This window comes from Crinia signifera, chromosome 6 (assembly GCF_055691185.1).
Source record: "Crinia signifera chromosome 6, ASM5569118v1, whole genome shotgun sequence".
Classification (NCBI taxonomy): domain Eukaryota; kingdom Metazoa; phylum Chordata; class Amphibia; order Anura; family Myobatrachidae; genus Crinia; species Crinia signifera.
In genome coordinates, this window is record NC_139222.1 from 63,346,185 (window position 1) to 63,371,302 (window position 25,118).

Consider the following 25,118-nt stretch of genomic DNA (forward strand, 5'->3'; position numbering starts at 1 on the left):
ATAGCCATCACCTAAAGACTTACCAAACTGTTTAGGCCCAATTCCAACTGCTTTTGGCAGCTAAACAATGTTGAGCCTCTTTAGTAGTTTAATTTAAGACCCCCTGCTAATATCATGTCCTGTAGGTCTTTTTACATTACCAACACATGATTTTTTTCAGTAAGCCAATACAGTTAGGAAACTTTTGTATTAGCTTTCCTGGTGATAGAAGTAGAAGAGGGCAAAAAAGTGCCTGTATCTCACCTACAGCCATACCACATTGGATAGGCCCAATCTCGTCTGATCTTGGAAGCTAAGCAGTGTTGAGCCTGGTTAGTACTTGGGTGGGAGACCACCTGGGAACACCAGGTGCTGTAGGTTTTTTCACATTACAGGCAAATTGTTTTTATTCTCTAGCTATTTAAATTGGAAACTTTTTCTTTTTATTGCCAGTACAGACATTTGGAAGAGGTCAAACAGACACAATAGCCATCACCTAAAGACTTACCACACTGTTTAGGCCCAATTCCAACTGCTTTTGGCAGCTAAACAGTGTTGAGCCTCTTTTGTAGTTTAATTTAAGACCCCCCTGCTAATATCATGTCCTGTAGGTCTTTTTACATTACCAACACATGATTTTTTTCAGTAAGCCAATACAGTTAGGAAACTTTTGTATTAGCTTACCTGGTGATAGAAGTAGAAGAGGGCAAAAAAGTGCCTTTAACTCACCTACAGCCATACCACATTGGATAGGCCCAATCTCGTCTGATCTTGGAAGCTAAGCAGTGTTGGGCCTGGTTAGTACTTGGGTGGGAGACCACATGGGAACACCAGGTGCTGTAGGTTTTTTCACATTACTGGCAAATTGTTTTTATTCTCTAGCTATTTAAATAGGAAACTTTTTCTTTTTATTGCCAGCACAGACATTTGGAAGAGGTCAAACAGACACAATAGCCATCACCTAAAGACTTACCAAACTGTTTAGGCCCAATTCCAACTGCTTTTGGCAGCTAAACAATGTTGAGCCTCTTTAGTAGTTTAATTTAAGACCCCCTGCTAATATCATGTCCTGTAGGTCTTTTTACATTACCAACACATGATTTTTTTCAGTAAGCCAATACAGTTAGGAAACTTTTTTATTAGCTTACCTGGTGATAGAAGTAGAAGAGGGCAAAAAAGTGCCTGTATCTCACCTACAGCCATACCACATTGGATAGGCCCAATCTCATCTGATCTTGGAAGCTAAGCAGTGTTGGGCCTGGTTAGTACTTGGGTGGGAGACCACATGGGAACACCAGGTGCTGTAGGTTTTTTCACATTACTGGCAAATTGTTTTTATTCTCTAGCTATTTAAATAGGAAACTTTTTCTTTTTATTGCCACCACAGACATTTGGAAGAGGTCAAACAGACACAATAGCCATCACCTAAAGACTTACCAAACTGTTTAGGCCCAATTCCAACTGCTTTTGGCAGCTAAACAATGTTGAGCCTCTTTAGTAGTTTAATTTAAGACCCCCTGCTAATATCATGTCCTGTAGGTCTTTTTACATTACCAACACATGATTTTTTTCAGTAAGCCAATACAGTTAGGAAACTTTTTTATTAGCTTACCTGGTGATAGAAGTAGAAGAGGGCAAAAAAGTGCCTGTATCTCACCTACAGCCATACCACATTGGATAGGCCCAATCTCATCTGATCTTGGAAGCTAAGCAGTGTTGGGCCTGGTTAGTACTTGGGTGGGAGACCACATGGGAACACCAGGTGCTGTAGGTTTTTTCACATTACAGGCAAATTGTTTTTATTCTCTAGCTATTTAAATTGGAAACTTTTTCTTTTTATTGCCAGTACAGACATTTGGAAGAGGTCAAACAGACACAATAGCCATCACCTAAAGACTTACCACACTGTTTAGGCCCAATTCCAACTGCTTTTGGCAGCTAAACAGTGTTGAGCCTCTTTAGTAGTTTAATTTAAGACCCCCTGCTAATATCATGTCCTGTAGGTCTTTTTACATTACCAACACATGATTTTTTTCAGTAAGCCAATACAGTTAGGAAACTTTTGTATTAGCTTACCTGGTGATAGAAGTAGAAGAGGGCAAAAAAGTGCCTTTAACTCACCTACAGCCATACCACATTGGATAGGCCCAATCTCGTCTGATCTTGGAAGCTAAGCAGTGTTGGGCCTGGTTAGTACTTGGGTGGGAGACCACATGGGAACACCAGGTGCTGTAGGTTTTTTCACATTACAGGCAAATTGTTTTTATTCTCTAGCTATTTAAATTGGAAACTTTTTCTTTTTATTGCCAGCACAGACATTTGGAAGAGGTCAAACAGACACAATAGCCATCACCTAAAGACTTACCACACTGTTTAGGCTCAATTACAACTGCTTTTGGCAGCTAAACAGTGTTGAGCCTCTTTTGTAGTTTAATTTAAGACCCCCTGCTAATATCATGTCCTGTAGGTCTTTTTACATTACCAACACATGATTTTTTTCAGTAAACCAATACAGTTAGGAAACTTTTGTATTAGCTTACCTGGTGATAGAAGTAGAAGAGGGCAAAAAAGTGCCTTTAACTCACCTACAGCCATACCACAGTGGATAGGCCCAATCTCGTCTGATCTTCGAAGCTAAGCAGTGTTGGGCCTGGTTAGTACTTGGGTGGGAGACCACATGGGAACACCAGGTGCTGTAGGTTTTTTCACATTACTGGCAAATTGTTTTTATTCTCTAGCTATTTATATTGGAAACTTTTTTATTTTTATTGCCAGCACAGACATTTGGAAGAGGTCAAACAGACACAATAGCCATCACCTAAAGACTTACCACACTGTTTAGGCTCAATTCCAACTGCTTTTGGCAGCTAAACAGTGTTGAGCCTCTTTTGTAGTTTAATTTAAGACCCCCTGCTAATATCATGTCCTGTAGGTCTTTTTACATTACCAACACATGATTTTTTTCAGTAAGCCAATACAGTTAGGAAACTTTTGTATTAGCTTACCTGGTGATAGAAGTAGAAGAGGGCAAAAAAGTGGCTTTAGCTCACCTACAGCCATACCACATTGGATAGGCCCAATCTCGTCTGATCTTGGAAGCTAAGCAGTGTTGGGCCTGGTTAGTACTTGGGTGGGAGACCACCTGGGAACACCAGGTGCTGTAGGTTTTTTCACATTACAGGCAAATTGTTTTTATTCTCTAGCTATTTATATTGGAAACTTTTTCTTTTTATTGCCAGCACAGACATTTGGAAGAGGTCAAACAGACACAATAGCCATCACCTAAAGACTTACCACACTGTTTAGGCTCAATTCCAACTGCTTTTGGCAGCTAAACAGTGTTGAGCCTCTTTTGTAGTTTAATTTAAGACCCCCTGCTAATATCATGTCCTGTAGGTCTTTTTACATTACCAACACATGATTTTTTTCAGTAAGCCAATACAGTTAGGAAACTTTTGTATTAGCTTACCTGGTGATAGAAGTAGAAGAGGGCAAAAAAGTGCCTTTAACTCACCTACAGCCATACCACGTTGGATAGGCCCAATCTCGTCTGATCTTGGAAGCTAAGCAGTGTTGGGCCTGGTTAGTACTTGGGTGGGAGACCACATGGGAACACCAGGTGCTGTAGGTTTTTTCACATTACTGGCAAATTGTTTTTATTCTCTAGCTATTTAAATAGGAAACTTTTTCTTTTTATTGCCAGCACAGACATTTGGAAGAGGTCAAACAGACACAATAGCCATCACCTAAAGACTTACCACACTGTTTAGGCCCAATTCCAACTGCTTTTGGCAGCTAAACAGTGTTGAGCCTCTTTAGTAGTTTAATTTAAGACCCCCTGCTAATATCATGTCCTGTAGGTCTTTTTACATTACCAACACATGATTTTTTTCAGTAAGCCAATACAGTTAGGAAACTTTTTTATTAGCTTACCTGGTGATAGAAGTAGAAGAGGGCAAAAAAGTGCCTGTATCTCATCTACAGCTATACCACATTGGATAGGCCCAATCTCGTCTGATCTTGGAAGCTAAGCAGTGTTGGGCCTGGTTAGTACTTGGGTGGGAGACCACCTGGGAACACCAGGTGCTGTAGGTTTTTTCACATTACAGGCAAATTGTTTTTATTCTCTAGCTATTTAAATTGGAAACTATTTATTTTTATTGCCAGCACAGACATTTGGAAGAGGTCAAACAGACACAATAGCCATCACCTAAAGACTAACCACACTGTTTAGGCCCAATTCCATCTGCTTTTGGCAGCTTAACAGTGTTGAGCCTCTTTAGTAGTTTAATTTAAGACCCCCCTGCTAATATCATGTCCTGCAGGTCTTTTTACATTACCAACACATGATTTTTTTCAGTAAGCCAATACAGTTAGGAAACTTTTTTATTAGCTTACCTGGTGATAGAAGTAGAAGAGGGCAAAAAAGTGCCTGTGTCTCACATACAGCCATACCACGTTGGATAGGCCCAATCTCGTCTGATCTTGGAAGCTAAGCAGTGTTGGGCCTGGTTAGTACTTGGGTGGGAGACCACCTGGGAACACCAGGTGCTGTAGGTTTTTTCACATTACAGGCAAATTGTTTTTATTCTCTAGCTATTTAAATTGGAAACTATTTCTTTTTATTGCCAGCACAGACATTTGGAAGAGGTCAAACAGACACAATAGCCATCACCTAAAGACTTACCACACTGTTTAGGCCCAATTCCAACTGCTTTTGGCAGCTTAACAGTGTTGAGCCTCTTTAGTAGTTTAATTTAAGACCCCCCTGCTAATATCATGTCCTGCAGGTCTTTTTACATTACCAACACATGATTTTTTTCAGTAAGCCAATACAGTTAGGAAACTTTTTTATTAGCTTACCTGGTGATAGAAGTAGAAGAGGGCAAAAAAGTGCCTGTGTCTCACCTACAGCCATACCACATTGGATAGGCCCAATCTCGTCTGATCTTGGAAGCTAAGCAGTGTTGGGCCTGGTTAGTACTTGGGTGGGAGACCACCTGGGAACACCAGGTGCTGTAGGTTTTTTCACATTACAGGCAAATTGTTTTTATTCTCTAGCTATTTAAATTGGAAACTTTTTCTTTTTATTGCCAGCACAGACATTTGGAAGAGGTCAAACAGACACAATAGCCATCACCTAAAGACTTACCACACTGTTTAGGCTCAATTACAACTGATTTGGCAGCTAAACAGTGTTGAGCCTCTTTTGTAGTTTAATTTAAGACCCCCTGCTAATATCATGTCCTGTAGGTCTTTTTACATTACCAACACATGATTTTTTTCAGTAAGCCAATACAGTTAGGAAACTTTTGTATTAGCTTACCTGGTGATAGAAGTAGAAGAGGGCAAAAAAGTGCCTTTAACTCACCTACAGCCATACCACATTGGATAGGCCCAATCTCGTCTGATCTTGGAAGCTAAGCAGTGTTGGGCCTGGTTAAAACTTGGGTGGGAGACCACATGGGAACACCAGGTGCTGTAGGTTTTTTCACATTACTGGCAAATTGTTTTTATTCTCTAGCTATTTATATTGGAAACTTTTTATTTTTATTGCCAGCACAGACATTTGGAAGAGGTCAAACAGACACAATAGCCATCACCTAAAGACTTACCACACTGTTTAGGCTCAATTCCAACTGCTTTTGGCAGCTAAACAGTGTTGAGCCTCTTTTGTAGTTTAATTTAAGACCCCCTGCTAATATCATGTCCTGTAGGTCTTTTTACATTACCAACACATGATTTTTTTCAGTAAGCCAATACAGTTAGGAACCTTTTGTATTAGCTTACCTGGTGATAGAAGTAGAAGAGGGCAAAAAAGTGCCTTTAACTCACCTACAGCCATACCACATTGGATAGGCCCAACCTCGTCTGATCTTGGAAACTAAGCAGTGTTAGGCCTGGTTAGTACTTGGGTGGGAGACCACATGGGAACACCAGGTGCTGTAGGTTTTTTCACATTACTGGCAAATTGTTTTTATTCTCTAGCTATTTATATTGGAAACTTTTTCTTTTTATTGCCAGCACAGACATTTGGAAGAGGTCAAACAGACACAATAGCCATCACCTAAAGACTTACCACACTGTTTAGGCTCAATTCCAACTGCTTTTGGCAGCTAAACAGTGTTGAGCCTCTTTTGTAGTTTAATTTAAGACCCCCTGCTAATATCATGTCCTGTAGGTCTTTTTACATTACCAACACATGATTTTTTTCAGTAAGCCAATACAGTTAGGAAACTTTTGTATTAGCTTACCTGGTGATAGAAGTAGAAGAGGGCAAAAAAGTGGCTTTAACTCACCTACAGCCATACCACATTGGATAGGCCCAATCTCGTCTGATCTTGGAAGCTAAGCAGTGTTGGGCCTGGTTAGTACTTGGGTGGGAGACCACATGGGAACACCAGGTGCTGTAGGTTTTTTCACATTACTGGCAAATTGTTTTTATTCTCTAGCTATTTAAATAGGAAACTTTTTCTTTTTATTGCCAGCACAGACATTTGGAAGAGGTCAAACAGACACAATAGCCATCACCTAAAGACTTACCACACTGTTTAGGCCCAATTCCAACTGCTTTTGGCAGCTAAACAGTGTTGAGCCTCTTTAGTAGTTTAATTTAAGACCCCCTGCTAATATCATGTCCTGTAGGTCTTTTTACATTACCAACACATGATTTTTTTCAGTAAGCCAATACAGTTAGGAAACTTTTGTATTAGCTTACCTGGTGATAGAAGTAGAAGAGGGCAAAAAAGTGCATTTAACTCACCTACAGCCATACCACATTGGATAGGCCCAATCTCGTTTGATCTTGGAAGCTAAGCAGTGTTGGGCCTGGTTAGTACTTGGGTGGGAGACCACATGGGAACACCAGGTGCTGTAGGTTTTTTCACATTACTGGCAAATTGTTTTTATTCTCTAGCTATTTATATTGGAAACTTTTTTCTTTTTATTGCCAGCACAGGCATTTGGAAGAGGTCAAACAGACACAATAGCCATCACATAAAGACTTACCACACTGTTTAGGCTCAATTCCAACTGCTTTTGGCAGCTAAACAGTGTTGAGCCTCTTTTGTAGTTTAATTTAAGACCCCCTGCTAATATCATGTCCTGTAGGTCTTTTTACATTACCAACACATGATTTTTTTCAGTAAGCCAATACAGTTAGGAAACTTTTGTATTAGCTTACCTGGTGATAGAAGTAGAAGAGGGCAAAAAAGTGCCTTTAACTCACCTACAGCCATACCACATTGGATAGGCCCAATCTCGTCTGATCTTGGAAGCTAAGCAGTGTTAGGCCTGGTTAGTACTTGGGTGGGAGACCACATGGGAACACCAGGTGCTGTAGGTTTTTTCACATTACTGGCAAATTGTTTTTATTCTCTAGCTATTTATATTGGAAACTTTTTCTTTTTATTGCCAGCACAGACATTTGGAAGAGGTCAAACAGACACAATAGCCATCACCTAAAGACTTACCACACTGTTTAGGCTCAATTCCAACTGCTTTTGGCAGCTAAACAGTGTTGAGCCTCTTTTGTAGTTTAATTTAAGACCACCTGCTAATATCATGTCCTGTAGGTCTTTTTACATTACCAACACATGATTTTTTTCAGTAAGCCAATACAGTTAGGAAACTTTTGTATTAGCTTACCTGGTGATAGAAGTAGAAGAGGGCAAAAAAGTGGCTTTAACTCACCTACAGCCATACCACATTGGATAGGCCCAATCTCGTCTGATCTTGGAAGCTAAGCAGTGTTGGGCCTGGTTAGTACTTGGGTGGGAGACCACATGGGAACACCAGGTGCTGTAGGTTTTTTCACATTACTGGCAAATTGTGTTTATTCTCTAGCTATTTAAATTGGAAACTTTTTCTTTTTATTGCCAGCACAGACATTTGGAAGAGGTCAAACAGACACAATAGCCATCACCTAAAGACTTACCACACTGTTTAGGCTCAATTCCAACTGCTTTTGGCAGCTAAACAGTGTTGAGCCTCTTTTGTAGTTTAATTTAAGACCACCTGCTAATATCATGTCCTGTAGGTCTTTTTACATTACCAACACATGATTTTTTTCAGTAAGCCAATACAGTTAGGAAACTTTTGTATTAGCTTACCTGGTGATAGAAGTAGAAGAGGGCAAAAAAGTGGCTTTAACTCACCTACAGCCATACCACATTGGATAGGCCCAATCTCGTCTGATCTTGGAAGCTAAGCAGTGTTGGGCCTGGTTAGTACTTGGGTGGGAGACCACATGGGAACACCAGGTGCTGTAGGTTTTTTCACATTACTGGCAAATTGTGTTTATTCTCTAGCTATTTAAATTGGAAACTTTTTCTTTTTATTGCCAGCACAGACATTTGGAAGAGGTCAAACAGACACAATAGCCATCACCTAAAGACTTACCACACTGTTTAGACCCAATTCCAACTGCTTTTGGCAGCTAAACAGTGTTGAGCCTCTTTAGTAGTTTAATTTAAGACCCCCTGCTAATATCATGTCCTGTAGGTCTTTTTACATTACCAACACATGATTTTTTTCAGTAAGCCAATACAGTTAGGAAACTTTTTTATTAGCTTACCTGGTGATAGAAGTAGAAGATGGCAAAAAAGTGCCTGTATATCACCTACAGCCATACCACATTGGATAGGCCCAATCTCGTCTGATCTTGGAAGCTAAGCAGTGTTGGGCCTGGTTAGTACTTGGGTGGGAGACCACCTGGGGACACCAGGTGCTGTAGGTTTTTTCACATTACTGGCAAATTGTTTTTATTCTCTAGCTATTTATATTGGAAACTTTTTCTTTTTATTGCCAGCACAGACATTTGGAAGAGGTCAAACAGACACAATAGCCATCACCTAAAGACTTACCACACTGTTTAGGCTCAATTCCAACTGCTTTTGGCAGCTTAACAGTGTTGAGCCTCTTTTGTAGTTTAATTTAAGACCCCCTGCTAATATCATGTCCTGTAGGTCTTTTTACATTACCAACACATGATTTTTTTCAGTAAGCCAATACAGTTAGGAAACTTCTGGATTAGCTTACCTGGTGATAGAAGTAGAAGAGGGCAAAAAAAGTGCCTTTAACTCACCTACAGCCATACCACATTGGATAGGCCCAATCTCGTCTGATCTTGGAAGCTAAGCAGTGTTGGTCCTGGTTAGTACTTGGGTGGGAGACCACATGGGAACACCAGGTGCTGTCGTTTTTTTCACATTACTGGCAAATTGTTTTTATTCTCTAGCTATTTAAATAGGAAAAATTTTCTTTTTATTGCCAGCACAGACATTTGGAAGAGGTCAAACAGACACAATAGCCATCACCTAAAGACTTACCAAACTGTTTAGGCCCAATTCCAACTGCTTTTGGCAGCTAAACAGTGTTGAGCCTCTTTAGTAGTTTAATTTAAGACCCACTGCTAATATCATGTCCTGTAGGTCTTTTTACATTACCAACTCATGATTTTTTTCAGTAAGCCAATACAGTTAGGAAACTTTTTTATTAGCTTACCTGGTGATAGAAGTAGAAGAGGGCAAAAAAGAGCATGTATCTCACCTACAGCCATACCACATTGGATAGGCCCAATCTCGTCTGATCTTGGAAGCTAAGCAGTGTTGGGCCTGGTTAGTACTTGGGTGGGAGACCACATGGGAACACCAGGTGCTGTATGTTTTTTCACATTACAGGCAAATTGTTTTTATTCTCTAGCTATTTAAATTGGAAACTTTTTATTTTTATTGCCAGTACAGACATTTGGAAGAGGTCAAACAGACACAATAGCCATCACCTAAAGACTTACCACACTGTTTAGGCCCAATTCCAACTGCTTTTGGCAGCTAAACAGTGTTGAGCCTGTTTTGTAGCTTAATTTAAGACCCCCTGCTAATATCATGTCCTGTAGGTCTTTTTACATTACCAACACATGATTTTTTTTTAAGTAAGCCAATACAGTTAGGAAACTTTTTTATTAGCTTACCTGGTGATAGAAGTAGAAGAGGGCAAAAAAGTGCCTGTATCTCACCTACAGCCATACCACATTGGATAGGCCCAATCTCGTCTGATCTTGGAAGCTAAGCAGTGTTGGGCCTGGTTAGTACTTGGGTGGGAGACCACCTGGGAACACCAGGTGCTGTAGGTTTTTTCACATTACTGGCAAATTGTTTTCATTCTCTAGCTATTTAAATTGGAAACTTTTTCTTTTTATTGCCAGCACAGACATTTGGAAGAGGTCAAACAGACACAATAGCCATCACCTAAAGACTTACCACACTGTTTAGGCTCAATTCCAACTGCTTTTGGCAGCTAAACAGTGTTGAGCCTCTTTTGTAGTTTAATTTAAGACCCCCTGCTAATATCATGTCCTGTAGGTCTTTTTACATTACCAACACATGATTTTTTTCAGTAAGCCAATACAGTTAGGAAACTTTTGTATTAGCTTACCTGGTGATAGAAGTAGAAGAGGGCAAAAAAGTGCCTGTATCTCACCTACAGCCAAACCACATTGGATAGGCCCAATCTCGTCTGATCTTGGACGCTAAGCAGTGTTGGGCCTGGTTAGTACTTGGGTGGGAGACCACCTGGGAACACCAGGTGCTGTAGGTTTTTTCACATTACTGGCAAATTGTTTTTATTCTCTAGCTATTTAAATAGGAAACTTTTTCTTTTTATTGCCAGCACAGACATTTGGAAGAGGTCAAACAAACACAATAGCCATCACCTAAAGACTTACCACACTGTTTAGGCCCAATTCCAACTGCTTTTGGCAGCTAAACAGTGTTGAGCCTCTTTAGTAGTTTAATTTAAGACCCCCTGCTAATATCATGTCCAGTAGGTCTTTTTACATTACCAACACATGATTTTTTTCAGTAAGCCAATACAGTTAGGAAACTTTTGTATTAGCTTACCTGGTGATAGAAGTAGAAGAGGGCAAAAAAGTGCCTTTAACTCACCTACAGCCATACCACAGTGGATAGGCCCAATCTCGTCTGATCTTCGAAGCTAAGCAGTGTTGGGCCTGGTTAGTACTTGGGTGGGAGACCACATGGGAACACCAGGTGCTGTAGGTTTTTTCACATTACTGGCAAATTGTTTTTATTCTCTAGCTATTTATATTGGAAACTTTTTTATTTTTATTGCCAGCACAGACATTTGGAAGAGGTCAAACAGACACAATAGCCATCACCTAAAGACTTACCACACTGTTTAGGCTCAATTCCAACTGCTTTTGGCAGCTAAACAGTGTTGAGCCTCTTTTGTAGTTTAATTTAAGACCCCCTGCTAATATCATGTCCTGTAGGTCTTTTTACATTACCAACACATGATTTTTTTCAGTAAGCCAATACAGTTAGGAAACTTTTGTATTAGCTTACCTGGTGATAGAAGTAGAAGAGGGCAAAAAAGTGGCTTTAACTCACCTACAGCCATACCACATTGGATAGGCCCAATCTCGTCTGATCTTGGAAGCTAAGCAGTGTTGGGCCTGGTTAGTACTTGGGTGGGAGACCACCTGGGAACACCAGGTGCTGTAGGTTTTTTCACATTACAGGCAAATTGTTTTTATTCTCTAGCTATTTATATTGGAAACTTTTTCTTTTTATTGCCAGCACAGACATTTGGAAGAGGTCAAACAGACACAATAGCCATCACCTAAAGACTTACCACACTGTTTAGGCTCAATTCCAACTGCTTTTGGCAGCTAAACAGTGTTGAGCCTCTTTTGTAGTTTAATTTAAGACCCCCTGCTAATATCATGTCCTGTAGGTCTTTTTACATTACCAACACATGATTTTTTTCAGTAAGCCAATACAGTTAGGAAACTTTTGTATTAGCTTAACTGGTGATAGAAGTAGAAGAGGGCAAAAAAGTGCCTTTAACTCACCTACAGCCATACCACGTTGGATAGGCCCAATCTCGTCTGATCTTGGAAGCTAAGCAGTGTTGGGCCTGGTTAGTACTTGGGTGGGAGACCACATGGGAACACCAGGTGCTGTAGGTTTTTTCACATTACTGGCAAATTGTTTTTATTCTCTAGCTATTTAAATAGGAAACTTTTTCTTTTTATTGCCAGCACAGACATTTGGAAGAGGTCAAACAGACACAATAGCCATCACCTAAAGACTTACCACACTGTTTAGGCCCAATTCCAACTGCTTTTGGCAGCTAAACAGTGTTGAGCCTCTTTAGTAGTTTAATTTAAGACCCCCTGCTAATATCATGTCCTGTAGGTCTTTTTACATTACCAATGAATGATTTTTTTCAGTAAGCCAATACAGTTAGGAAACTTTTTTATTAGCTTACCTGGTGATAGAAGTAGAAGAGGGCAAAAAAGTGCCTGTATCTCACCTACAGCCATACCACATTGGATAGGCCCAATCTCGTCTGATCTTGGAAGCTAAGCAGTGTTGGGCCTGGTTAGTACTTGGGTGGGAGACCACATGGGAACACCAGGCGCTGTAGGTTTTTTCACATTACAGGCAAATTGTTTTTATTCTCTAGCTATTTAAATTGGAAACTTTTTCTTTTTATTGCCAGTACAGACATTTGGAAGAGGTCAAACAGACACAATAGCCATCACCTAAAGACTTACCACACTGTTTAGGCTCAATTCCAACTGCTTTTGGCAGCTAAACAGTGTTGAGCCTCTTTTGTAGTTTAATTTAAGACCCCTTGCTAATATCATGTCCTGTAGGTATTTTTACATTACCAACACATGATTTTTTTCAGTAAGCCAATACAGTTAGGAAACTTTTGTATTAGCTTACCTGGTGATAGAAGTAGAAGAGGGCAAAAAAGTGCCTGTATCTCACCTACAGCCATACCACATTGGATAGGCCCAATCTCGTCTGATCTTGGAAGCTAAGCAGTGTTGAGCCTGGTTAGTACTTGGGTGGGAGACCACCTGGGAACACCAGGTGCTGTAGGTTTTTTCACATTACAGGCAAATTGTTTTTATTCTCTAGCTATTTAAATTGGAAACTTTTTCTTTTTATTGCCAGTACAGACATTTGGAAGAGGTCAAACAGACACAATAGCCATCACCTAAAGACTTACCACACTGTTTAGGCCCAATTCCAACTGCTTTTGGCAGCTAAACAGTGTTGAGCCTCTTTTGTAGTTTAATTTAAGACCCCCCTGCTAATATCATGTCCTGTAGGTCTTTTTACATTACCAACACATGATTTTTTTCAGTAAGCCAATACAGTTAGGAAACTTTTGTATTAGCTTACCTGGTGATAGAAGTAGAAGAGGGCAAAAAAGTGCCTTTAACTCACCTACAGCCATACCACATTGGATAGGCCCAATCTCGTCTGATCTTGGAAGCTAAGCAGTGTTGGGCCTGGTTAGTACTTGGGTGGGAGACCACATGGGAACACCAGGTGCTTTAGGTTTTTTCACATTACTGGCAAATTGTTTTTATTCTCTAGCTATTTAAATAGGAAACTTTTTCTTTTTATTGCCAGCACAGACATTTGGAAGAGGTCAAACAGACACAATAGCCATCACCTAAAGACTTACCAAACTGTTTAGGCCCAATTCCAACTGCTTTTGGCAGCTAAACAATGTTGAGCCTCTTTAGTAGTTTAATTTAAGACCCCCTGCTAATATCATGTCCTGTAGGTCTTTTTACATAACAACACATGATTTTTTTCAGTAAGCCAATACAGTTAGGAAACTTTTTTATTAGCTTACCTGGTGATAGAAGTAGAAGAGGGCAAAAAAGTGCCTGTATCTCACCTACAGCCATACCACATTGGATAGGCCCAATCTCATCTGATCTTGGAAGCTAAGCAGTGTTGGGCCTGGTTAGTACTTGGGTGGGAGACCACATGGGAACACCAGGTGCTGTAGGTTTTTTCACATTACAGGCAAATTGTTTTTATTCTCTAGCTATTTAAATTGGAAACTTTTTCTTTTTATTGCCAGTACAGACATTTGGAAGAGGTCAAACAGACACAATAGCCATCACCTAAAGACTTACCACACTGTTTAGGCCCAATTCCAACTGCTTTTGGCAGCTAAACAGTGTTGAGCCTCTTTAGTAGTTTAATTTAAGACCCCCTGCTAATATCATGTCCTGTAGGTCTTTTTACATTACCAACACATGATTTTTTTCAGTAAGCCAATACAGTTAGGAAACTTTTGTATTAGCTTACCTGGTGATAGAAGTAGAAGAGGGCAAAAAAGTGCCTTTAACTCACCTACAGCCATACCACATTGGATAGGCCCAATCTCGTCTGATCTTGGAAGCTAAGCAGTGTTGGGCCTGGTTAGTACTTGGGTGGGAGACCACATGGGAACACCAGGTGCTGTAGTTTTTTTCACATTACTGGCAAATTGTTTTTATTCTCTAGCTATTTAAATTGGAAACTTTTTCTTTTTATTGCCAGTACAGACATTTGGAAGAGGTCAAACAGACACAATAGCCATCACCTAAAGACTTACCACACTGTTTTAGCCCAATTCCAACTGCTTCTGGCAGCTAAACAGTGTTGAGCCTGTTTAGTAGTTTAATTTAAGACCCCCTGCTAATATCATGTCCTGTAGGTCTTTTTACATTACCAACACATGATTTTTTTCAGTAAGCCAATACAGTTAGGAAACTTTTTTATTAGCTTACCTGGTGATAGAAGTAGAAGAGGGCAAAAAAGTGCCTGAATCTCACCTACAGCCATACCACATTGGATAGGCCCAATCTCGTCTGATCTTGGAAGCTAAGCAGTGTTGGGCCTGGTTAGTACTTGGGTGGGAGACCACCTGGGAACACCAGGTGCTGTAGGTTTTTTCACATTACTGGCAAATTGTTTTTATTCTCTAGCTATTTAAATTGGAAACGTTTTCTTTTTATTGCCAGCACAGACATTTGGAAGAGGTCAAACATACACAATAGCCATCACCTAAAGACTTACCACACTGTTTAGGCTCAATTCCAACTGCTTTTGGCAGCTAAACAGTGTTGAGCCTCTTTTGTAGTTTAATTTAAGACCCCTTGCTAATATCATGTCCTGTAGGTCTTTTTACATTACCAACACATGATTTTTTTCAGTAAGCCAATACAGTTAGGAAACTTTTGTATTAGCTTACCTGGTGATAGAAGTAGAAGAGGGCAAAAAAGTGCCTTTAACTCACCTACAGCCATACCACATTGGATAGGCCCAATCTCGTCTGATCTTGGAAGCTAAGCAGTGTTGGGCCTGGTTAATACTTGGGTGGGAGACCACATGGGAACACAAGGTGCTGTAGGTTTTTTCACATTACTGGCAAATTGTTTTTATTCTCTAGCTATTTAAATAGGAAACTTTTTCTTTTTATTGCCAGCACAGACATTTGGAAGAGGTCAAACAGACACAATAGCCATCACCTAGAGACTTACCAAACTGTTTAGGCCCAATTCCAACTGCTTTTGGCAGCTAAACAGTGTTGAGCCTTTTTAGTAGTTTAATTTAAGACCCCCTGCTAATATCATGTCCTGTAGGTCTTTTTACATTACCAACACATGATTTTTTTCAGTAAGCCAATACAGTTAGGAAACTTTTTTATTAGCTTACCTGGTGATAGAAGTAGAAGAGGGCAAAAAAGTGCCTGTATCTCAACTACAGCCATACCACATTGGATAGGCCCAATCTCATCTGATCTTGGACGCTAAGCAGTGTTGGGCCTGGTTAGTACTTGGGTGGGAGACCACATGGGAACACCAGGTGCTGTAGGTTTTTTCACATTACAGGCAAATTGTTTTTATTCTCTAGCTATTTAAATTGGAAACTTTTTCTTTTTATTGCCAGTACAGACATTTGGAAGAGGTCAAACAGACACAATAGCCATCACCTAAAGACTTACCACACTGTTTAGGCCCAATTCCAACTGCTTTTGGCAGCTAAACAGTGTTGAGCCTCTTTAGTAGTTTAATTTAAGACCCCCTGCTAATATCATGTCCTGTAGGTCTTTTTACATTACCAACACATGATTTTATTCAGTAAGCCAATACAGTTAGGAAACTTTTGTATTAGCTTACCTGGTGATAGAAGTAGAAGAGGGCAAAAAAGTGCCTTTAACTCACCTACAGCCATACCACATTGGATAGGCCCAATCTCGTCTGATCTTGGAAGCTAAGCAGTGTTGGGCCTGGTTAGTACTTGGGTGGGAGACCACCTGGGAACACCAGGTGCTGTAGGTTTTTTCACATTACTGGCAAATTGTTTTCATTCTCTAGCTATTTAAATTGGAAACTTTTTCTTTTTATTGCCAGCACAGACATTTGGAAGAGGTCAAACAGACACAATAGCCATCACCTAAAGACTTACCACACTGTTTAGGCTCAATTCCAACTGCTTTTGGCAGCTAAACAGTGTTGAGCCTCTTTTGTAGTTTAATTTAAGACCCCCTGCTAATATCATGTCCTGTAGGTCTTTTTACATTACCAACACATGATTTTTTTCAGTAAGCCAATACAGTTAGGAAACTTTTGTATTAGCTTACCTGGTGATAGAAGTAGAAGAGGGCAAAAAAGTGCCTGTATCTCACCTACAGCCATACCACATTGGATAGGCCCGATCTCGTCTGATCTTGGAAGCTAAGCAGTGTTGGGCCTGGTTAGTACTTGGGTGGGAGACCACCTAGGAACACCAGGTGCTGTAGGTTTTTTCACATTACTGGCAAATTGTTTTTATTCTCTAGCTATTTAAATAGGAAACTTTTTCTTTTTATTGCCAGCACAGACATTTGGAAGAGGTCAAACAAACACAATAGCAATCACCTAAAGACTTACCACACTGTTTAGGCCCAATTCCAACTGCTTTTGGCAGCTAAACAGTGTTGAGCCTCTTTAGTAGTTTAATTTAAGACCCCCTGCTAATATCATGTTCTGTAGGTCTTTTTACATTACCAACACATGATTTTTTTTAGTAAGCCAATACAGTTAGGAAACTTTTTTATAAGCTTACCTGGTGATAGAAGTAGAAGAGGGAAAAAAAGTGCCTGTATTTCACCTACAGCCATACCACATTGGATAAGCCCAATCTTGTCTGATCTTGGAAGCTAAGCAGTGTTGGGCCTGGTTAGTACTTGGGTGGGAGACCACATGGGAACACCAGGTGCTGTAGGTTTTTTCACATTACAGGCAAATTGTTTTTATTCTCTAGCTATTTAAATTGGAAACTTTTTCTTTTTATTGCCAGCACAGACATTTGGAAGAGGTCAAACAGACACAATAGCCATCACCTAAAGACTTACCACACTGTTTAGGCTCAATTACAACTGCTTTTGGCAGCTAAACAGTGTTGAGCCTCTTTTGTAGTTTAATTTAAGACCCCCTGCTAATATCATGTCCTGTAGGTCTTTTTACATTACCAACACATGATTTTTTTCAGTAAGCCAATACAGTTAGGAAACTTTTTTATTAGCTTACCTGGTGATAGAAGTAGAAGAGGGCAAAAAAGTGCCTGTATCTCACCTACAGCCATACCACATTGGATAGGCCCAATCTCGTCTGATCTTGGAAGCTAAGCAGTGTTGGGCCTGGTTAGTACTTGGGTGGGAGACCACCTGGGAACACCAGGTGCTGTAGGTTTTTTCACATTACTGGCAAATTGTTTTTATTCTCTAGCTATTTAAATTGGAAACTTTTTCTTTTTATTGCCAGCACAGACATTTGGAAGAGGTCAAACATACACAATAGCCATCACCTAAAGGACTTACCACACTGTTTAGGCTCAATTCCAACTGCTTTTGGCAGCTAAACAGTGTTGAGCCTCTTTTGTAGTTTAATTTAAGACCCCTTGCTAATATCATGTCCTGTAGGTCTTTTTACATTACCAACACATGATTTTTTTCAGTAAGCCAATACAGTTAGGAAACTTTTGTATTAGCTTACCTGGTGATAGAAGTAGAAGAGGGCAAAAAAGTGCCTTTAACTCACCTACAGCCATACCACATTGGATAGGCCCAATCTCGTCTGATCTTGGAAGCTAAGCAGTGTTGGGCCTGGTTAATACTTGGGTGGGAGACCACATGGGAACACCAGGTGCTGTAGGTTTTTTCACATTACTGGCAAATTGTTTTTATTCTCTAGCTATTTAAATAGGAAACTTTTTCTTTTTATTGCCAGCACAGACATTTGGAAGAGGTCAAACAGACACAATAGCCATCACCTAGAGACTTACCAAACTGTTTAGGCCCAATTCCAACTGCTTTTGGCAGCTAAACAGTGTTGAGCCTTTTTAGTAGTTTAATTTAAGACCCCCTGCTAATATCATGTCCTGTAGGTCTTTTTTACATTACCAACACATGATTTTTTTCAGTAAGCCAATACAGTTAGGAAACTTTTTTATTAGCTTACCTGGTGATAGAAGTAGAAGAGGGCAAAAAAGTGCCTGTATCTCAACTACAGCCATACCACATTGGATAGGCCCAATCTCATCTGATCTTGGACGCTAAGCAGTGTTGGGCCTGGTTAGTACTTGGGTGGGAGACCACATGGGAACACCAGGTGCTGTAGGTTTTTTCACATTACAGGCAAATTGTTTTTATTCTCTAGCTATTTAAATTGGAAACTTTTTCTTTTTATTGCCAGTACAGACATTTGGAAGAGGTCAAACAGACACAATAGCCATCACCTAAAGACTTACCACACTGTTTAGGCCCAATTCCAACTGCTTTTGGCAGCTAAACAGTGTTGAGCCTCTTTAGTAGTTTAATTTAAGACCCCCTGCTAATATCATGTCCTGTAGGTCTTTTTACATTACCAACACATGATTTTATTCAGTAAGCCAATACAGTTAGGAAACTTTTGTATTAGCTTACCTGGTGATAGAAGTAGAAGAGGGCAAAAAAGTGCCTTTAACTCACCTACAGCCATACCACATTGGATAGGCCCAATCTCGTCTGATCTTGGAAGCTAAGCAGTGTTGGGCCTGGTTAGTACTTGGGTGGGAGACCACCTGGGAACACCAGGTGCTGTAGGTTTTTTCACATTACTGGCAAATTGTTTTCATTCTCTAGCTATTTAAATTGGAAACTTTTTCTTTTTATTGCCAGCACAGACATTTGGAAGAGGTCAAACAGACACAATAGCCATCACCTAAAGACTTACCACACTGTTTAGGCTCAATTCCAACTGCTTTTGGCAGCTAAACAGTGTTGAGCCTCTTTTGTAGTTTAATTTAAGACCCCCTGCTAATATCATGTCCTGTAGGTCTTTTTACATTACCAACACATGATTTTTTTCAGTAAGCCAATACAGTTAGGAAACTTTTGTATTAGCTTACCTGGTGATAGAAGTAGAAGAGGGCAAAAAAGTGCCTGTATCTCACCTACAGCCATACCACATTGGATAGGCCCGATCTCGTCTGATCTTGGAAGCTAAGCAGTGTTGGGCCTGGTTAGTACTTGGGTGGGAGACCACCTAGGAACACCAGGTGCTGTAGGTTTTTTCACATTACTGGCAAATTGTTTTTATTCTCTAGCTATTTAAATAGGAAACTTTTTCTTTTTATTGCCAGCACAGACATTTGGAAGAGGTCAAACAAACACAATAGCCATCACCTAAAGACTTACCACACTGTTTAGGCCCAATTCCAACTGCTTTTGGCAGCTAAACAGTGTTGAGCCTCTTTAGTAGTTTAATTTAAGACCCCCTGCTAATATCATGTTCTGTAGGTCTTTTTACATTACCAACACATGATTTTTTTTCAGTAAGCCAATACAGTTAGGAAACTTTTTTATAAGCTTACCTGGTGATAGAAGTAGAAGAGGGAAAAAAAGTGCCTGTATTTCACCTACAGCCATACCACATTGGATAAGCCCAATCTTGTCTGATCTTGGAAGCTAAGCAGTGTTGGGCCTGGTTAGTACTTGGGTGGGAGACCACATGGGAACACCAGGTGCTGTAGGTTTTTTCACATTACAGGCAAATTGTTTTTATTCTCTAGCTATTTAAATTGGAAACTTTTTCTTTTTATTGCCAGCACAGACATTTGGAAGAGGTCAAACAGACACAATAGCCATCACCTAAAGACTTACCACACTGTTTAGGCTCAATTACAACTGCTTTTGGCAGCTAAACAGTGTTGAGCCTCTTTTGTAGTTTAATTTAAGACCCCCTGCTAATATCATGTCCTGTAGGTCTTTTTACATTACCAACACATGATTTTTTTCAGTAAACCAATACAGTTAGGAAACTTTTGTATTAGCTTACCTGGTGATAGAAGTAGAAGAGGGCAAAAAAGTGCCTTTAACTCACCTACAGCCATACCACAGTGGATAGGCCCAATCTCGTCTGATCTTCGAAGCTAAGCAGTGTTGGGCCTGGTTAGTACTTGGTTGGGAGACCACATGGGAACACCAGGTGCTGTAGGTTTTTTCACATTACTGGCAAATTGTTTTTATTCTCTAGCTATTTATATTGGAAACTTTTTTATTTTTATTGCAAGCACAGACATTTGGAAGAGGTCAAACAGACACAATAGCCATCACCTAAAGACTTACCACACTGTTTAGGCTCAATTCCAACTGCTTTTGGCAGCTAAACAGTGTTGAGCCTCTTTTGTAGTTTAATTTAAGACCCCCTGCTAATATCATGTCCTGTAGGTCTTTTTACATTACCAACACATGATTTTTTTCAGTAAGCCAATACAGTTAGGAAACTTTTGTATTAGCTTACCTGGTGATAGAAGTAGAAGAGGGCAAAAAAGTGGCTTTAACTCACCTACAGCCATACCACATTGGATAGGCCCAATCTCGTCTGATCTTGGAAGCTAAGCAGTGTTGGGCCTGGTTAGTACTTGGGTGGGAGACCACCTGGGAACACCAGGTGCTGTAGGTTTTTTCACATTACAGGCAAATTGTTTTTATTCTCTAGCTATTTATATTGGAAACTTTTTCTTTTTATTGCCAGCACAGACATTTGGAAGAGGTCAAACAGACACGATAGCCATCACCTAAAGACTTACCACACTGTTTAGGCTCAATTCCAACTGCTTTTGGCAGCTAAACAGTGTTGAGCCTCTTTTGTAGTTTAATTTAAGACCCCCTGCTAATATCATGTCCTGTAGGTCTTTTTACATTACCAACACATGATTTTTTTCAGTAAGCCAATACAGTTAGGAAACTTTTGTATTAGCTTACCTGGTGATAGAAGTAGAAGAGGGCAAAAAAGTGCCTTTAACTCACCTACAGCCATACCACGTTGGATAGGCCCAATCTCGTCTGATCTTGGAAGCTAAGCAGTGTTGGGCCTGGTTAGTACTTGGGTGGGAGACCACATGGGAACACCAGGTGCTGTAGGTTTTTTCACATTACAGGCAAATTGTTTTTATTCTCTAGCTATTTAAATTGGAAACTTTTTCTTTTTATTGCCAGCACAGACATTTGGAAGAGGTCAAACAGACACAATAGCCATCACCTAAAGACTTACCACACTGTTTAGGCTCAATTACAACTGCTTTTGGCAGCTAAACAGTGTTGAGCCTCTTTTGTAGTTTAATTTAAGACCCCCTGCTAATATCATGTCCTGTAGGTCTTTTTACATTACCAACACATGATTTTTTTCAGTAAACCAATACAGTTAGGAAACTTTTGTATTAGCTTACCTGGTGATAGAAGTAGAAGAGGGCAAAAAAGTGCCTTTAACTCACCTACAGCCATACCACAGTGGATAGGCCCAATCTCGTCTGATCTTCGAAGCTAAGCAGTGTTGGGCCTGGTTAGTACTTAGGTGGGAGACCACATGGGAACACCAGGTGCTGTAGGTTTTTTCACATTACTGGCAAATTGTTTTTATTCTCTAGCTATTTATATTGGAAACTTTTTTATTTTTATTGCCAGCACAGACATTTGGAAGAGGTCAAACAGACACAATAGCCATCACCTAAAGACTTACCACACTGTTTAGGCTCAATTCCAACTGCTTTTGGCAGCTAAACAGTGTTGAGCCTCTTTTGTAGTTTAATTTAAGACCCCCTGCTAATATCATGTCCTGTAGGTCTTTTTACATTACCAACACATGATTTTTTTCAGTAAGCCAATACAGTTAGGAAACTTTTGTATTAGCTTACCTGGTGATAGAAGTAGAAGAGGGCAAAAAAGTGGCTTTAACTCACCTACAGCCATACCACATTGGATAGGCCCAATCTCGTCTGATCTTGGAAGCTAAGCAGTGTTGGGCCTGGTTAGTACTTGGGTGGGAGACCACCTGGGAACACCAGGTGCTGTAGGTTTTTTCACATTACAGGCAAATTGTTTTTATTCTCTAGCTATTTATATTGGAAACTTTTTCTTTTTATTGCCAGCACAGACATTTGGAAGAGGTCAAACAGACACAATAGCCATCACCTAAAGACTTACCACACTGTTTAGGCTCAATTCCAACTGCTTTTGGCAGCTAAACAGTGTTGAGCCTGTTTTGTAGTTTAATTTAAGACCCCCTGCTAATATCATGTCCTGTAGGTCTTTTTACATTACCAACACATGATTTTTTTCAGTAAGCCAATACAGTTAGGAAACTTTTGTATTAGCTTACCTGGTGATAGAAGTAGAAGAGGGCAAAAAAGTGCCTTTAACTCACCTACAGCCATACCACGTTGGATAGGCCCAATCTCGTCTGATCTTGGAAGCTAAGCAGTGTTGGGCCTGGTTAGTACTTGGGTGGGAGACCACATGGGAACACCAGGTGCTGTAGGTTTTTTCACATTACTGGCAAATTGTTTTTATTCTCTAGCTATTTAAATAGGAAACTTTTTCTTTTTATTGCCAGCACAGACATTTGGAAGAGGTCAAACAGACACAATAGCCATCACCTAAAGACTTACCACACTGTTTAGGCCCAATTCCAACTGCTTTTGGCAGCTAAACAGTGTTGAGCCTCTTTAGTAGTTTAATTTAAGACCCCCTGCTAATATCATGTCCTGTAGGTCTTTTTACATTACCAACACATGATTTTTTTCAGTAAGCCAATACAGTTAGGAAACTTTTTTATTAGCTTACCTGGTGATAGAAGTAGAAGAGGGCAAAAAAGTGCCTGTATCTCACCTACAGCCATACCACATTGGATAGGCCCAATCTCGTCTGATCTTGGAAGCTAAGCAGTGTTGGGCCTGGTTAGTACTTGGGTGGGAGACCACATGGGAACACCAGGTGCTGTAGGTTTTTTCACATTACAGGCAAATTGTTTTTATTCTCTAGCTATTTAAATTGGAAACTTTTTCTTTTTATTGCCAGTACAGACATTTGGAAGAGGTCAAACAGACCCAATAGCCATCACCTAAAGACTTACCACACTGTTTAGGCTCAATTCCAACTGCTTTTGGCAGCTAAACAGTGTTGAGCCTCTTTTGTAGTTTAATTTAAGACCCCTTGCTAATATCATGTCCTGTAGGTCTTTTTACATTACCAACACATGATTTTTTTCAGTAAGCCAATACAGTTAGGAAACTTTTGTATTAGCTTTCCTGGTGATAGAAGTAGAAGAGGGCAAAAAAGTGCCTGTATCTCACCTACAGCCATACCACATTGGATAGGCCCAATCTCGTCTGATCTTGGAAGCTAAGCAGTGTTGAGCCTGGTTAGTACTTGGGTGGGAGACCACCTGGGAACACCAGGTGCTGTAGGTTTTTTCACATTACAGGCAAATTGTTTTTATTCTCTAGCTATTTAAATTGGAAACTTTTTCTTTTTATTGCCAGCACAGACATTTGGAAGAGGTCAAACAGACACAATAGCCATCACCTAAAGACTTACCACACTGTTTAGGCCCAATTCCAACTGCTTTTGGCAGCTAAACAGTGTTGAGCCTCTTTTGTAGTTTAATTTAAGACCCCCCTGCTAATATCATGTCCTGTAGGTCTTTTTACATTACCAACACATGATTTTTTTCAGTAAGCCAATACAGTTAGGAAACTTTTGTATTAGCTTACCTGGTGATAGAAGTAGAAGAGGGCAAAAAGGTGCCTTTAACTCACCTACAGCCATACCACATTGGATAGGCCCAATCTCGTCTGATCTTGGAAGCTAAGCAGTGTTGGGCCTGGTTAGTACTTGGGTGGGAGACCACATGGGAACACCAGGTGCTGTAGGTTTTTTCACATTACTGGCAAATTGTTTTTATTCTCTAGCTATTTAAATAGGAAACTTTTTCTTTTTATTGCCAGCACAGACATTTGGAAGAGGTCAAACAGACACAATAGCCATCACCTAAAGACTTACCACACTGTTTAGGCCCAATTCCAACTGCTTTTGGCAGCTAAACAGTGTTGAGCCTCTTTAGTAGTTTAATTTAAGACCCCCTGCTAATATCATGTCCTGTAGGTCTTTTTACATTACCAACACATGATTTTTTTCAGTAAGCCAATACAGTTAGGAAACTTTTTTATTAGCTTACCTGGTGATAGAAGTAGAAGAGGGCAAAAAAGTGCCTGTATCTCACCTACAGCCATACCACATTGGATAGGCCCAATCTCGTCTGATCTTGGAAGCTAAGCAGTGTTGGGCCTGGTTAGTACTTGGGTGGGAGACCACATGGGAACACCAGGTGCTGTAGGTTTTTTCACATTACAGGCAAATTGTTTTTATTCTCTAGCTATTTAAATTGGAAACTTTTTCTTTTTATTGCCAGTACAGACATTTGGAAGAGGTCAAACAGACACAATAGCCATCACCTAAAGACTTACCACACTGTTTAGGCTCAATTCCAACTGCTTTTGGCAGCTAAACAGTGTTGAGCCTCTTTTGTAGTTTAATTTAAGACCCCTTGCTAATATCATGTCCTGTAGGTCTTTTTACATTACCAACACATGATTTTTTTCAGTAAGCCAATACAGTTAGGAAACTTTTGTATTAGCTTTCCTGGTGATAGAAGTAGAAGAGGGCAAAAAAGTGCCTGTATCTCACCTACAGCCATACCACATTGGATAGGCCCAATCTCGTCTGATCTTGGAAGCTAAGCAGTGTTGAGCCTGGTTAGTACTTGGGTGGGAGACCACCTGGGAACACCAGGTGCTGTAGGTTTTTTCACATTACAGGCAAATTGTTTTTATTCTCTAGCTATTTAAATTGGAAACTTTTTCTTTTTATTGCCAGTACAGACATTTGGAAGAGGTCAAACAGACACAATAGCCATCACCTAAAGACTTACCACACTGTTTAGGCCCAATTCCAAC

The 25,118-nt window shown here is 40.0% G+C and overlaps 49 non-coding genes and 5 pseudogenes across 49 annotated transcripts; all 54 read left to right on the forward strand.

Annotated features, from left to right (window-relative positions):
* The first annotated feature begins 241 nt into the window (after positions 1–241).
* Positions 242–360, forward strand: LOC146016013 (5S ribosomal RNA). The gene has a single exon (XR_014448916.1). It is a non-coding gene; the product is annotated as a 5S ribosomal RNA (ribosomal RNA).
* A 346-nt stretch (positions 361–706) lies between these two features.
* On the forward strand, positions 707–825 carry LOC146013661 (5S ribosomal RNA). Its single transcript, XR_014446633.1, has one exon. It is a non-coding gene; the product is annotated as a 5S ribosomal RNA (ribosomal RNA).
* A 345-nt stretch (positions 826–1,170) lies between these two features.
* Positions 1,171–1,289, forward strand: LOC146012983 (5S ribosomal RNA). The gene has a single exon (XR_014445973.1). It is a non-coding gene; the product is annotated as a 5S ribosomal RNA (ribosomal RNA).
* Positions 1,290–1,634: 345 nt separating this feature from the next.
* On the forward strand, positions 1,635–1,753 carry LOC146012995 (5S ribosomal RNA). Its single transcript, XR_014445984.1, has one exon. It is a non-coding gene; the product is annotated as a 5S ribosomal RNA (ribosomal RNA).
* A 345-nt stretch (positions 1,754–2,098) lies between these two features.
* LOC146013662 (5S ribosomal RNA) lies at positions 2,099–2,217 on the forward strand. Its single transcript, XR_014446634.1, has one exon. It is a non-coding gene; the product is annotated as a 5S ribosomal RNA (ribosomal RNA).
* Positions 2,218–2,562: 345 nt separating this feature from the next.
* Positions 2,563–2,681, forward strand: LOC146017574 (5S ribosomal RNA). Its single transcript, XR_014450442.1, has one exon. It is a non-coding gene; the product is annotated as a 5S ribosomal RNA (ribosomal RNA).
* Positions 2,682–3,027: 346 nt separating this feature from the next.
* LOC146016372 (5S ribosomal RNA) lies at positions 3,028–3,146 on the forward strand. The gene has a single exon (XR_014449266.1). It is a non-coding gene; the product is annotated as a 5S ribosomal RNA (ribosomal RNA).
* Positions 3,147–3,491: 345 nt separating this feature from the next.
* Positions 3,492–3,610, forward strand: LOC146014334 (5S ribosomal RNA). The gene has a single exon (XR_014447281.1). It is a non-coding gene; the product is annotated as a 5S ribosomal RNA (ribosomal RNA).
* Positions 3,611–3,955: 345 nt separating this feature from the next.
* LOC146014967 (5S ribosomal RNA) lies at positions 3,956–4,074 on the forward strand. Its single transcript, XR_014447905.1, has one exon. It is a non-coding gene; the product is annotated as a 5S ribosomal RNA (ribosomal RNA).
* A 346-nt stretch (positions 4,075–4,420) lies between these two features.
* LOC146016068 (5S ribosomal RNA) lies at positions 4,421–4,539 on the forward strand. Its single transcript, XR_014448970.1, has one exon. It is a non-coding gene; the product is annotated as a 5S ribosomal RNA (ribosomal RNA).
* A 346-nt stretch (positions 4,540–4,885) lies between these two features.
* On the forward strand, positions 4,886–5,004 carry LOC146016384 (5S ribosomal RNA). Its single transcript, XR_014449278.1, has one exon. It is a non-coding gene; the product is annotated as a 5S ribosomal RNA (ribosomal RNA).
* A 344-nt stretch (positions 5,005–5,348) lies between these two features.
* Positions 5,349–5,467, forward strand: LOC146010979 (5S ribosomal RNA; annotated as a pseudogene).
* Positions 5,468–5,812: 345 nt separating this feature from the next.
* LOC146010295 (5S ribosomal RNA) lies at positions 5,813–5,931 on the forward strand. The gene has a single exon (XR_014444810.1). It is a non-coding gene; the product is annotated as a 5S ribosomal RNA (ribosomal RNA).
* A 345-nt stretch (positions 5,932–6,276) lies between these two features.
* On the forward strand, positions 6,277–6,395 carry LOC146013663 (5S ribosomal RNA). Its single transcript, XR_014446635.1, has one exon. It is a non-coding gene; the product is annotated as a 5S ribosomal RNA (ribosomal RNA).
* Positions 6,396–6,740: 345 nt separating this feature from the next.
* LOC146014122 (5S ribosomal RNA) lies at positions 6,741–6,859 on the forward strand. Its single transcript, XR_014447077.1, has one exon. It is a non-coding gene; the product is annotated as a 5S ribosomal RNA (ribosomal RNA).
* Positions 6,860–7,205: 346 nt separating this feature from the next.
* Positions 7,206–7,324, forward strand: LOC146016094 (5S ribosomal RNA). Its single transcript, XR_014448996.1, has one exon. It is a non-coding gene; the product is annotated as a 5S ribosomal RNA (ribosomal RNA).
* A 345-nt stretch (positions 7,325–7,669) lies between these two features.
* LOC146013665 (5S ribosomal RNA) lies at positions 7,670–7,788 on the forward strand. The gene has a single exon (XR_014446637.1). It is a non-coding gene; the product is annotated as a 5S ribosomal RNA (ribosomal RNA).
* A 345-nt stretch (positions 7,789–8,133) lies between these two features.
* LOC146013666 (5S ribosomal RNA) lies at positions 8,134–8,252 on the forward strand. Its single transcript, XR_014446638.1, has one exon. It is a non-coding gene; the product is annotated as a 5S ribosomal RNA (ribosomal RNA).
* A 345-nt stretch (positions 8,253–8,597) lies between these two features.
* LOC146015823 (5S ribosomal RNA) lies at positions 8,598–8,716 on the forward strand. Its single transcript, XR_014448732.1, has one exon. It is a non-coding gene; the product is annotated as a 5S ribosomal RNA (ribosomal RNA).
* Positions 8,717–9,062: 346 nt separating this feature from the next.
* On the forward strand, positions 9,063–9,181 carry LOC146010645 (5S ribosomal RNA; annotated as a pseudogene).
* A 345-nt stretch (positions 9,182–9,526) lies between these two features.
* Positions 9,527–9,645, forward strand: LOC146015323 (5S ribosomal RNA). The gene has a single exon (XR_014448248.1). It is a non-coding gene; the product is annotated as a 5S ribosomal RNA (ribosomal RNA).
* Positions 9,646–9,992: 347 nt separating this feature from the next.
* On the forward strand, positions 9,993–10,111 carry LOC146016396 (5S ribosomal RNA). Its single transcript, XR_014449289.1, has one exon. It is a non-coding gene; the product is annotated as a 5S ribosomal RNA (ribosomal RNA).
* Positions 10,112–10,456: 345 nt separating this feature from the next.
* Positions 10,457–10,575, forward strand: LOC146016400 (5S ribosomal RNA). The gene has a single exon (XR_014449293.1). It is a non-coding gene; the product is annotated as a 5S ribosomal RNA (ribosomal RNA).
* A 345-nt stretch (positions 10,576–10,920) lies between these two features.
* LOC146017575 (5S ribosomal RNA) lies at positions 10,921–11,039 on the forward strand. The gene has a single exon (XR_014450443.1). It is a non-coding gene; the product is annotated as a 5S ribosomal RNA (ribosomal RNA).
* A 346-nt stretch (positions 11,040–11,385) lies between these two features.
* LOC146016408 (5S ribosomal RNA) lies at positions 11,386–11,504 on the forward strand. Its single transcript, XR_014449300.1, has one exon. It is a non-coding gene; the product is annotated as a 5S ribosomal RNA (ribosomal RNA).
* Positions 11,505–11,849: 345 nt separating this feature from the next.
* On the forward strand, positions 11,850–11,968 carry LOC146014335 (5S ribosomal RNA). Its single transcript, XR_014447282.1, has one exon. It is a non-coding gene; the product is annotated as a 5S ribosomal RNA (ribosomal RNA).
* Positions 11,969–12,313: 345 nt separating this feature from the next.
* LOC146014695 (5S ribosomal RNA) lies at positions 12,314–12,432 on the forward strand. The gene has a single exon (XR_014447641.1). It is a non-coding gene; the product is annotated as a 5S ribosomal RNA (ribosomal RNA).
* A 345-nt stretch (positions 12,433–12,777) lies between these two features.
* LOC146016014 (5S ribosomal RNA) lies at positions 12,778–12,896 on the forward strand. The gene has a single exon (XR_014448917.1). It is a non-coding gene; the product is annotated as a 5S ribosomal RNA (ribosomal RNA).
* Positions 12,897–13,242: 346 nt separating this feature from the next.
* Positions 13,243–13,361, forward strand: LOC146016657 (5S ribosomal RNA). Its single transcript, XR_014449540.1, has one exon. It is a non-coding gene; the product is annotated as a 5S ribosomal RNA (ribosomal RNA).
* Positions 13,362–13,705: 344 nt separating this feature from the next.
* Positions 13,706–13,824, forward strand: LOC146013006 (5S ribosomal RNA). The gene has a single exon (XR_014445995.1). It is a non-coding gene; the product is annotated as a 5S ribosomal RNA (ribosomal RNA).
* Positions 13,825–14,169: 345 nt separating this feature from the next.
* LOC146014848 (5S ribosomal RNA) lies at positions 14,170–14,288 on the forward strand. The gene has a single exon (XR_014447790.1). It is a non-coding gene; the product is annotated as a 5S ribosomal RNA (ribosomal RNA).
* A 345-nt stretch (positions 14,289–14,633) lies between these two features.
* Positions 14,634–14,752, forward strand: LOC146016419 (5S ribosomal RNA). Its single transcript, XR_014449311.1, has one exon. It is a non-coding gene; the product is annotated as a 5S ribosomal RNA (ribosomal RNA).
* A 345-nt stretch (positions 14,753–15,097) lies between these two features.
* Positions 15,098–15,216, forward strand: LOC146010717 (5S ribosomal RNA; annotated as a pseudogene).
* A 345-nt stretch (positions 15,217–15,561) lies between these two features.
* Positions 15,562–15,680, forward strand: LOC146016300 (5S ribosomal RNA). Its single transcript, XR_014449196.1, has one exon. It is a non-coding gene; the product is annotated as a 5S ribosomal RNA (ribosomal RNA).
* Positions 15,681–16,025: 345 nt separating this feature from the next.
* LOC146016431 (5S ribosomal RNA) lies at positions 16,026–16,144 on the forward strand. The gene has a single exon (XR_014449322.1). It is a non-coding gene; the product is annotated as a 5S ribosomal RNA (ribosomal RNA).
* A 345-nt stretch (positions 16,145–16,489) lies between these two features.
* LOC146015188 (5S ribosomal RNA) lies at positions 16,490–16,608 on the forward strand. The gene has a single exon (XR_014448116.1). It is a non-coding gene; the product is annotated as a 5S ribosomal RNA (ribosomal RNA).
* A 345-nt stretch (positions 16,609–16,953) lies between these two features.
* Positions 16,954–17,072, forward strand: LOC146015153 (5S ribosomal RNA). Its single transcript, XR_014448082.1, has one exon. It is a non-coding gene; the product is annotated as a 5S ribosomal RNA (ribosomal RNA).
* A 345-nt stretch (positions 17,073–17,417) lies between these two features.
* Positions 17,418–17,536, forward strand: LOC146016443 (5S ribosomal RNA). The gene has a single exon (XR_014449336.1). It is a non-coding gene; the product is annotated as a 5S ribosomal RNA (ribosomal RNA).
* Positions 17,537–17,882: 346 nt separating this feature from the next.
* Positions 17,883–18,001, forward strand: LOC146015851 (5S ribosomal RNA). Its single transcript, XR_014448759.1, has one exon. It is a non-coding gene; the product is annotated as a 5S ribosomal RNA (ribosomal RNA).
* Positions 18,002–18,347: 346 nt separating this feature from the next.
* LOC146016301 (5S ribosomal RNA) lies at positions 18,348–18,466 on the forward strand. Its single transcript, XR_014449197.1, has one exon. It is a non-coding gene; the product is annotated as a 5S ribosomal RNA (ribosomal RNA).
* Positions 18,467–18,811: 345 nt separating this feature from the next.
* Positions 18,812–18,930, forward strand: LOC146016454 (5S ribosomal RNA). Its single transcript, XR_014449347.1, has one exon. It is a non-coding gene; the product is annotated as a 5S ribosomal RNA (ribosomal RNA).
* Positions 18,931–19,275: 345 nt separating this feature from the next.
* On the forward strand, positions 19,276–19,394 carry LOC146015189 (5S ribosomal RNA). Its single transcript, XR_014448117.1, has one exon. It is a non-coding gene; the product is annotated as a 5S ribosomal RNA (ribosomal RNA).
* Positions 19,395–19,740: 346 nt separating this feature from the next.
* LOC146015154 (5S ribosomal RNA) lies at positions 19,741–19,859 on the forward strand. Its single transcript, XR_014448083.1, has one exon. It is a non-coding gene; the product is annotated as a 5S ribosomal RNA (ribosomal RNA).
* Positions 19,860–20,204: 345 nt separating this feature from the next.
* LOC146010513 (5S ribosomal RNA) lies at positions 20,205–20,323 on the forward strand (annotated as a pseudogene).
* Positions 20,324–20,669: 346 nt separating this feature from the next.
* LOC146016466 (5S ribosomal RNA) lies at positions 20,670–20,788 on the forward strand. The gene has a single exon (XR_014449358.1). It is a non-coding gene; the product is annotated as a 5S ribosomal RNA (ribosomal RNA).
* Positions 20,789–21,133: 345 nt separating this feature from the next.
* LOC146014336 (5S ribosomal RNA) lies at positions 21,134–21,252 on the forward strand. Its single transcript, XR_014447283.1, has one exon. It is a non-coding gene; the product is annotated as a 5S ribosomal RNA (ribosomal RNA).
* A 345-nt stretch (positions 21,253–21,597) lies between these two features.
* Positions 21,598–21,716, forward strand: LOC146010524 (5S ribosomal RNA; annotated as a pseudogene).
* Positions 21,717–22,062: 346 nt separating this feature from the next.
* LOC146016477 (5S ribosomal RNA) lies at positions 22,063–22,181 on the forward strand. The gene has a single exon (XR_014449369.1). It is a non-coding gene; the product is annotated as a 5S ribosomal RNA (ribosomal RNA).
* Positions 22,182–22,526: 345 nt separating this feature from the next.
* LOC146014337 (5S ribosomal RNA) lies at positions 22,527–22,645 on the forward strand. Its single transcript, XR_014447284.1, has one exon. It is a non-coding gene; the product is annotated as a 5S ribosomal RNA (ribosomal RNA).
* Positions 22,646–22,990: 345 nt separating this feature from the next.
* On the forward strand, positions 22,991–23,109 carry LOC146013667 (5S ribosomal RNA). Its single transcript, XR_014446639.1, has one exon. It is a non-coding gene; the product is annotated as a 5S ribosomal RNA (ribosomal RNA).
* Positions 23,110–23,454: 345 nt separating this feature from the next.
* Positions 23,455–23,573, forward strand: LOC146016015 (5S ribosomal RNA). Its single transcript, XR_014448918.1, has one exon. It is a non-coding gene; the product is annotated as a 5S ribosomal RNA (ribosomal RNA).
* A 346-nt stretch (positions 23,574–23,919) lies between these two features.
* LOC146013668 (5S ribosomal RNA) lies at positions 23,920–24,038 on the forward strand. Its single transcript, XR_014446640.1, has one exon. It is a non-coding gene; the product is annotated as a 5S ribosomal RNA (ribosomal RNA).
* A 345-nt stretch (positions 24,039–24,383) lies between these two features.
* On the forward strand, positions 24,384–24,502 carry LOC146013669 (5S ribosomal RNA). Its single transcript, XR_014446641.1, has one exon. It is a non-coding gene; the product is annotated as a 5S ribosomal RNA (ribosomal RNA).
* A 345-nt stretch (positions 24,503–24,847) lies between these two features.
* On the forward strand, positions 24,848–24,966 carry LOC146016016 (5S ribosomal RNA). Its single transcript, XR_014448919.1, has one exon. It is a non-coding gene; the product is annotated as a 5S ribosomal RNA (ribosomal RNA).
* The last annotated feature ends 152 nt before the right edge of the window (positions 24,967–25,118 follow it).